A 10,039-nucleotide genomic window follows, 5' to 3' on the forward strand; every position below is an offset into this window, starting at 1 on the left:
ATCAGCAATTTTCTTGAATAAAGGTTTCCTGTGTTGTTACAAGGCTTTGGTTAATTTCCAGAGTTCAGAGAAGTTGGTTTTAGCAAATTTTATTTTTCCTGGCTTTAAAACAAATTTCTTTTTCATATCAAAAGCATCCATTTAACAAACATAACTATGAAGCAAAGTTCTAACATTTTATGAGAATACTTAGCCAACTAATCATGTAATCTTTAGCCTAAGAAAACTTTTACTAAACTAGATAACACAGTTAAGGGAATACTTTTTTTTTTTTTTTTTACAATATAGCTTGATGGTAGCTATGATAAAGGCATTTACAGGGTACTAGTTGAGTACAAAATAGGGACAGTTAAATCATGTAAAACTGGCAATAAAATATAATTAAAGTTGAAAGTTCAGGTAGGAAATTATTTTGACTTTTTTTTTTTTTATTTGGGTAGTGTTTTAGTTGCTTTTCATAAGACAGCAGGATTTTGGAGGTCCTAATGTGATCATTCTCATTGACATCATCCCCTGACTTGTTTTCTGGTTACCAGGAGATGAAGTCCTGCATTCAGGAAAAGAGAGAAAAGTAAGAACAGGGAGAAGGCAAAGAGCTTATTTGGGAAATCTGAAAGGAGAAAAATGTGTGCATATTTTGTTTACAGAAGAGACTGAGTACACACTCTTTTATGGATCTGTGCCTAAAGGAATGCTAAAAAATACAAATGGTGTATTTTATGAATCTTTTTTTTTTTTTCCCCCTTTTATTAATTTTTTCAGCGTAACAGTGTTCATTCTTTTTGCACAACACCCAGTGCTCCATGCAAAACGTGCCCTCCCCATCACCCACCACCTGTTCCCCCAACCTCCCACCCCCGACCCTTCAAAACCCTCAGGTTGTTTTTCAGAGTCCATAGTCTCTTATGGTTCGCCTCCCCTCCCCAATGTCCATAGCCCGCTCCCCCTCTCCCAATCCCACCTCCCCCCAGCAACCCCCAGTTTGTTTTTAGTAGACTCATACTTGCAGTGCCAATCTTCCTTTAACAGCATATGCGGAGTGTGTGAAAAGTAAATGCTGTCAAATCTTTTCTTTCTCTTTTTTTCTGGTTTTGTTTTTAAGGAAGCATAAACAATCCAAATAAAAAGATTGACCAAGTTTAAACTATGCTTTATGTATTAAAATCTAAGCAAATGAACAAACTGCATTCAAAGCTATGGCTTAAGGATGATATTTTAGGGGAAGAAAATACCTTTAAAAGCTGGACTTTGCCAGAATTCAAAATTTTCACCTTCTTTCTATACTTGGACTAAAAAGGTCTAGGTCTCCAAATGGTGACAATTTACAACTTAAATTCCATCTTAGAACTCAGCTTACTGCCACTTTAGAAAGTGATCTAATAAACTAATTCCTACTGGGTTTTTAATTACTGATAATTATCTGATGCAAAGCCATTAAAGGCGTAACCCTTATGTCAGTATACCCTTCTGTGAATCATACAGGAAATTAATTTCAAGGAATATTGCCTTTGATGACATATCTACCCTCTCCCCACCTGTCCTCCTGGGACTATTTGAAATATGTGACAAGCACTGTTGATACTTGTTAGCATTTTTATCACAAGGTTATCAGAAGAAAACAATTAGCAGGACATAGAGCAGCAAAGGTAGCATAGCTAATAGAAAGAGATGACTTTGAATTCACATAACTCAAATCTAACCCTCACCAGCTATATAGCTCTTAGGAAATGCCCTAACATTTCTGAACCTATTTCCTTGCCTTTGAATTGGAAATAACAGTATTTACTTCATATGGGTCTAAGAGAAAACGAAATGATATATCTTATACAAAGTGCTAGAATAGCTACAGCTAAAGAAAGGAGCAATTGTTATGGGGGCAGTGGTGGTGAGTGGTCTTGGTTAAGGTCATGGTCACATTCAGGGCTATAAGGAGCCTGAGATTCTGCATGGGCCCAAGGGCATTAGAGTGTCTGTCTCCTCCTTTGCAGAGTTAAGGAGGCAGACTGTCTTCAGGATCCCTCTGCCACTGAGGGTTTGGTTGTATGGATGTAGGCTTGCTTGTGCCCAGTGCTCTCTAGCAGTCACTGAACATGCAAGCAAGGGAAATTTCCATTCTTCTAGGAGCCCTTAGTTAACCCAGCAGCTCTGGAACATTTTCAGTTGGGTTCTTGGAACCCTGAATCACATTAAAATCCACTATCATTACTTACCTCAGTCTCAATTAACAAGCAGATGGAAGAGACCAAGAGACACATGCGCACACAGGCACACGAACACACACACACACACACACACACTTTTTTTTTTCCTCCCTCTGCAAGTCACTGTTTTAATATATAAGGTAGGAGAAGAAGCTGGCCTGAAAGGATCCGTTCCGACTTCCCATAGTGTTCCTCTGCCCCCATGCCATCAGCACAGTAGTTATGAGATCACACCATGTCCTCATAGTGACTCACTGAGGCTATTCTACCAAGGCTGTAATTTTAGCAAGGAGAAATTAGGATTTTGCAGTAGGAAGATATTTACATTTGGCAAACAAATTGTGCCAATAAAAAAGCCTTAAACAAGGTTTTCTTCTTCAGTAAGGACACTTCACATTCATAATTACCTTTGGTTAGGGGCATTTTCCCAGGGTTTCTCTATCATACTATCATGCATGTGATTTTTGGCTTTTTTTGGGTTTTGTTTTGTTTTGTTTTGTTTTTGCTGGGGAAGTGTTGTGTTCTAGGATTCTTCTCAGGATTTGAAGTCTAAACCAAAGGTATGGGGTGGAGATGTAGAGAAAGGTATGGATGGAAGAGATAATTGTTAGTAGGAAATAGGGCAAAAAGCAAAGAGTATGAGAGTGGCCTGAGGAATAGGACAGGTTTTAAGTCAGGTGTCTGGGTGAAATTTTCCATCCCTCTCTATGTAGGATGGGTACAAAAGAGAAGTAGGTATAGAGAGAGGGAAGAGTGTCAATTTTGAACATGCCTGTGGAATAGTAGGCAGAACATCTCAGTCATTGGAAATCGAGATCTGCTGTCCTGACATATAAATGTGGGGGCCTCAGTGTAAATGTGGTTTTTGAAGCTAAGGGAACAGATGAGATAATAGCGAAACACTGTGTGAGAAGTGGATTTCATACAGAACCTGAGAGCATGTGAACACTGATGGGGATGCCACAGTAAGAGGACAAGTATGAGAGATTCATAAATGTGGATGCAGAGGCAGCAAGATCATTGGGAGAGAGTCACGCCACAAAAGCTAGGAAGGAGGAAGGTTTCAGAAGAGAGAGGTTAATAGTGACCACTGCAGTTATTTCCTAACTGGCTTCTCTGGCCCTCGTCGCTTTCCCATGCTTTCTAGCTTCTTTCTGCCATCCAAATGCTCTCTCCTACTGCACAAGTCTATTTGCTTTCTTAGACTTATAGTTATTCGATATCTTTAGCAGTCAGACTTTCATATGTGAAAGAATTACCTAAGCCTAATTCATCACCTACACCTAATTGGCTTATTGAAAAGCCAGTCCTGGGCCTCCTACCCAGAAATATTAACTAGGATATCTGGATCTGAGAATATGTCTTTCTAAAAAGACCCCCAGGTGGTTCAGTTGCAAATGGTCTACTGACACTTTATGAAACAGTGGCCGAGGGGGGTGAAGTTCAAGTTCCGTAGTAAAAGACTCATGACCTTTAGCCCCTGGCTTCCGTCTCCATTTCTCTCCTCACCATTCCCTTCCTCTTTCCACCAACTCACCTCCATCCTGGACCCTGTTTTCTAGCCTTGCCCGAATCATAAAGATAGGCTGCGGTTGGTAGAGAGAGAAGTCCTTTCTGGAAAAGGGACCAGATTATTCAAGGGGACCGAGGTAAGGAAAAACAATGTGAGAAAATAAGGACCAGTCCAGTTTGAATGGTTGTAGCAGACACACAGAGATAGGTCTGGACAGATGACAAGCTGGGACAGACTGTGGAAAGCCCTGAATGTCAGGTTGGGGAATTTATCATTTTTCTGCAGTAAATCAGGATGCTTGACTCTTTAATGCTTTGTTTTGTTTGTTTGTTTCTTTTTATATCCTGGATGTAAGTATCAGTACCTCCTTCTTATTACTTTCTTATTACTGAGAGTGTCTTTACTGGTTTTTTTTTTTTTTTTGGAGTCTGGACTTCATGTGGTGGAATCTAAAAATGAAGACTTGAGGGAAGGAAGAGAATTTTAAATTTCTGGAAGGATTAAAGAATCTTGAATTACCCAGACTTAAATTTAACCACAGTCGGGAGGCAATTAATCAGCTTTCAGTTTTCCTAAGCCTGGTTAAGAGGCAGGTAAGCCACTGTGACTGTGCTCTTCACCTTTGTGAAAGAAAAAAAAGCAAAGCATAGCTCCAGTGGCTGGAGTTCTGACTCCTCACCATCAGATTGAACACCATGTATTTTTTTCTCCAAGGGAAGATTTCAGCCTAGCTGGGTCCAAGAGAACATACGAGCACCTTATGCTGAACACACACTTAGAGAACTGGATGGGTTTCACCATCTGCTAAGCCTCACATAGTCTCCAGTTTGAAGCTGAAGCGATGTCAGAAGCTGATTTAAGCAGCTTACATATGTTGCACTGCAGGAAAAACACTGGACGTTGGGGACTCTGGAAAACAGTGCGAGGCATTTGGGGTCCATAAACGGTTCGTGTTTGTGACAAAATATGCCCAGTATCTATAGGGCAACACTTTTTTCCCCCCTTAGATTTAAGTGTAGTTTTTTTCTCCTTTGCTTAGGAAAAGTATTTTTACGTTATCTTGTGTATTTTCTGGAACCATGATCATCACTCATGCAGCAGGTAAGGTTATTTTAGTTAATCATAATTTCTTTTGTTGCTTTAAGTTTGACAGAAAATGCCAGTACTATGGCATACTTTGGAAAATTATTCTAGGGATTTGCCATTATTGATAATGTTCTTGGAAAATCTAGATGCACAATAAATGAATAAATTTATAGTAAATAAGCTTTAAAATTCTTTACGGGTTCCACATGCACACCAAATATGGTACAAATCACTCAAATTGTCCTCCAAGGCCTGTGGTGTGACTGTACTTACCTTTCTAGCCGTATGTCCGCCTCTTTCTTATACTTTCCTATCCTGTGAATCTGTACAACTATCATTCTCCAAACACATTAGATTTTTTAAAAATCTGTAACTGCATTTCTTTTCCCTTCCCTTCCCTTTCCTTCTTTTCCCTTCCCTTTTCTTTCTTTTCAGCTTCTCCCCATCAGCTCTCCCTGTTGATAACTTAAGTTGATAACTTAACTATTAATAAGAACCAGTTCAAGTTCCCTTTGTCCATGGAATCTTTTATAATAACCTGTTACAATGTCCTTATAGTACTTAGCATGGTCCTCCTTCCTTCATAGTTATTAATATCTTCAAGCTCTGCTTTTCATGGGTCATCCTTTTCTTTATCATACAATATTAATCCATGTTCTCTTCATGTGTATGGCAAATCCACCTCCTGTGAGCCTTGGGCAATTTCAAAAATTTCTAAGGCATGAGAATCAGCAGTTGTAATGAGGCAGGATATTATTTTTCCATTATTCTGCAGCTTTTAAGAAATGAGTGATTTCTTATATAAACTCAAATTTTGGAATTACCTGAGCATGGTTGTAGATCTAGACACTATTATACATAGGAAAACAACTGTCTAGTAGTGAGTATTGGTCCGACTTTTAGTGAGACATGAACTCTTCAAGGATCCACTCAACCTTTAATAGTTTATGTTTTTGCCACAGTCCCTCCAGGCATATACTTGTGAGTCTCAGGCTAATCCATTTCTCACATTTATTCTTCTTGTCCCTAGACACATTTCACCTCAGATTTCTCTGGATTTCTCTACTGGTATCCTTTTATCATCTCAAATTGCTACTCCATGCTCCTGAAGGTATTTGTCTACCCCTGTCATCCTCTGTGTGGACATGGATCCCTTCTGTAATTCCTCAAAGTGCAAATAACAATAGACTGCAGTGTTTGACAAAACTTTCCTATAGAACAGAGTAGGAAACTTTGTTTTTTTATTTTTATTTTTTTTAAGATTTTATTTATTTATTTGACTGAGAGAGACAGAGATCACAAGTAGCAGAGAGGCAGAGAGAAGGAGGGGGAAGCAGGCTCCCTGCTGAGCAGAGTGCCTGATGTGGGGCTCGATCCCAGGACCCTGGGATCATGACCGGAGCCAAAGGCAGACGCTTGACTGACTGAGCCGCTCAGGGGCCCCCGGAGTAGGAAACTTTAAATACAGATATCTGACACCATAGTTCTTGGAGTCTGTTTTCTATGTCCCTTATCAGCAATTTACCTGGGCCTGCCAATAGCTTATCCATCCTCTACTGGAGAACCTTCTTTCTCTATTTTCTCCCTATATCCCATTCCAAATGGAGGAAGCAAAAAAACAATTCATGGAATAATCTCTGTAGAATTATATACCTCTCCCAGTGAAGTTAGTTTTTACTCTATGAAGTGGAATGCATTAACTTTTTTTTCCCCAACTGAGGGATTGCCCACGAACAATGGGTCAATACTTGTGTTACTAATGAATAAAACTCTACATTAAAGTGGTGAACAAGGCTCTAAGGAACAGCTCTCCAAAGTCAGATTTTAGCTTCCACCTTTGAAATGTAGCAATTTCTTAAAACAAGTGACATAAAGGTAGGTTTGCCCCAATGGATGGATACTGAATAATTTATCACTAACGTTGTTTGGAATTGCTAATGCATGGTGTTAATAAGAAAAGCCCGACTTTCTTTAAATTGATTTTATTACTCCCTTTAAATTCTCTGCGGACAATACACCCTCTTATGGCCTGCGGAGAGAGAAAAGTAGGTTGTCAAGGGGGGGCTTTTCATCTTACCAGCCCCTCCTGGAATCTCTCCAAATGGCAACTCTCCTCTATGTAATAACTTTAAGAACCAGATTCTATCTGCAGAGACATTAGAGAAAGTGTTGGCAGCATTTTGGGGGTGGAAGGGGATGACTAAATACTTGTTTACATTCCTGATTTCTAGGAAGGTAGGTTTCGTTCCTTCAGGACAAAAACTCTTACTCAGTTGAATTGCCATGTGGTGTTCCATCTAGAAATCATCTGGCCAAAGTGGGGTGCTCACAGGGTATTTGTGTTCTTGAGTTGAATTAAATATATATCCTCTTTGTTTAAAGTTTTTGCTTTGCCAAGAATCATGGAGTTTCTTCTCCAACTTTCATGGGCAATCCCCTGTGCATCTAGTGTACCAGTTTCTGTTAAGAAAGTATGGAGTAGAAGGATTTGGAGTAGAGGTCGTGAATCAGAGCACTGGTTCAGCCTGCCTTTCCTGCACAGGGCCAAGGAGGGCAAAGGTTTCACATCACATATGACAACGAAAAGAAAGCTTGGAAACCGACCACCTGTCTTCCCCACTGTAAGCTGTGAAATTGGGCAGGTTATTTAGTTCTCTATGCCCTAATTTTCTCACTTGCAAGTTGTAGAGAGGAGTACTCTGTTTTGAATTAGAGTCGTCATGCAGATTGAATGAGGTAACTCAAGCGTAGCATGCAGGAGGATGAGGGAACCAGGAACTCTTGTGCACTTTTGTGGGCATGAAGTCTGGCGCAAAGCAACACAGAGAGTAAACCAGCAGAACTAATCGGATTAAGCACTAAGGACACACTTGTGCAGTGTTTGCTTTGGCAGCACACTTTCCAAAACTGGAACGATGCAGAGAAAGATTAGCTCGGCCCCTGTGCGGGGATGGTACACACACACACACACACACATTATGCCTTCTTCATGGTTCTGTTCTTAGAAACGGAGCTGAGAGAAATTTTCACATAGAACCATAGGACAAGTTAAGCATCTTCAATTAAATAAGGATGAAAACTGATGTTTATGACATTTCTACCAGGTGGCAGACACCCTACAGAGGTTGCTTCTTTTAATCTCAAGGCATCCTTATAAGATTATTTTATCTTTAATAATTGGGAGAAATGATTCTTTGTGAGCTTCTATAACCTGACAAGGACACTGTGCTGAAAACGGGCAAAGTTGGGGCTCAAACTCACATCTAAGTTTTACTCCATTCCAACGTCTCATGCAGAGTCTGAAAAGGATGATTATCTCTCTTTGTTTCCCTCATAGATGGTAGTGCAGAGGAGTTCATAATCACATGACTTTCCAACTATGTCTCCGTGTCCTCTTCTCTTCTATTTTCACATATTAGCCCTCCTTCATCCAACCATCCGCTCCATTCTTTATAATCTGTTTTTTCTCACTTCATTGAAGATTTTCTCATTTCGTTGAAGATATATATTTATCTCTATCAAATTAAAGGATAAGAAAAATTCAGTTATACCAACATTAATAGTTATACAAATTAAAGAGATTGGAACATCAGCTACTATTTAAAATGGAACAGATCAACTGTCTTTTCAGACGTCAGTCAGGTCAGACGATTCATTTCCTTCTTTTTTGAAGTTGACTTAGCTGAATAAAGCATTCTGGTTTTTAATGAGAGGACTTTAGGACAAGGTCCAAGTTCATTGATTTCTGTTCTATCCATACATTTTCTCACTTACTTTTCCAAAGAATAAACTCTCTTAAGCTTTGAAAATGGAACTTAAATTTTCACTGATTAAATAATTTCTCCTCTCAGGTAAAGGACACTTGTCATATGGCTACATGTTTTACTAATGGATTGGTCAGTCATTTTGAGTTTTCAGGTGACATTAACTTTCCAAACATTAATTTATCATATATGATCTGATGATGATTTGTGTTGCAAGGGTTCCGTGGACTGCTTCCAAACACACACACACACACACACGCAAGCACACAAACACCCCACCCTTGGGTGTAGTTGCATAAAGATAAATTAGACATTTATAACTTGTAGGTTCTGGCACAAGAGAGCACAAAAAGTGGTTCACAATGAGTTTCATTATGAAAGAATAATGCTATGGCCAAAAAAAAAAAAAAATGGAAGAGAGATGGAATAATAATAAATGCTCTTCATTTGTATTTGGTGCTGGACTCTGTGAATTATTTATGTTTCTGGGTAAGGCCTGGGAAGTATTTCAATGGAGCCTAATTTGTCAAGGTTACTTCTACTTTACCATATTTTTCCTAACTATATCTTTCTGGATAGTACCACACATAAATATTTTCATTGTGTTGTGCATTTATTTGCAATATTGATGGCACTGTAAAATGTGGGGTATTAGCACCTCTTTAACCAATGTCAGGCAAGAATTAAGATCGGAAACACCAGTCTCTTCCTTTTAGAAATATGGAGGTTAGCTTTGATTATTATTCAGCTTTTGTGGCTGATGAGCCAGCTATAAGTCATACTGCGGGAAATTTATTGTCTAGAAATCATGCTACTGAATATTTTATCTTACTGGAAGTGTGCTAGGTAGGGGCTGCATCTTTAATCAAGTACACGGTGGTGTTGCAATCCCTTGGTTGAAACATGAAACATGAAAAAGTTGAGGTTATGCAAAACTAAAGGCCTGGCTTCTGGGGAGAGCAGTGGTTGTGGCTTCCTCTAGGAAGTTGTTTTATTTTGCCTTTGACTTCAAGTCTCTAAATATGTTCTAAAGGAAAACCTTGGCTTAATGCAATGTTCGGGTCGCGGTTACACCAAACAGGGATGTGTGAGTGACATGGCAGTCAGGGAGGAAATAAAGAGGAGACTCAAATCTTGTCTGCTCGAGTGTTTTCAGTTTCTATCTCTGATGTACATTCAAAATCTCACAGAAAGTCCGAGGAAACTTCGGGTTCAGAGAGGCATGCCTATTCTGAGGAAGAGATGAAGTGTCCCATTTGTATGTTGGGGGTGCCTGCAGCGTGCACTAGTTCTAAGCTGCTGGTTGCAGGGAAGGGGGAGGTGCCTCAACCCCTCCCCTCTGCCACCCCACTCAGGGATGCTTGAGGGCTTTTGTTGTTGTGTTGTGTTTTCTTTTGTTTAGACATTGAAAAGAAGAAATGATTGTTTGTTGCTGGATCTGAATTCCCTTTCAGATCTTGTGATTATTGGACAAC

General features: G+C 39.5%; 1 non-coding gene across 1 annotated transcript; it reads left to right on the plus strand.

The window, feature by feature from the left end:
* Positions 1 to 7,677: 7,677 nt before the first annotated feature.
* On the plus strand, positions 7,678 to 7,786 carry LOC123941100. Its single transcript, XR_006818188.1, has one exon. It is a non-coding gene; the product is annotated as a U6 spliceosomal RNA (small nuclear RNA).
* Positions 7,787 to 10,039: the final 2,253 nt, after the last annotated feature.

This window comes from Meles meles, chromosome 4 (genome assembly GCF_922984935.1).
Source record: "Meles meles chromosome 4, mMelMel3.1 paternal haplotype, whole genome shotgun sequence".
NCBI lineage: Eukaryota > Metazoa > Chordata > Mammalia > Carnivora > Mustelidae > Meles > Meles meles.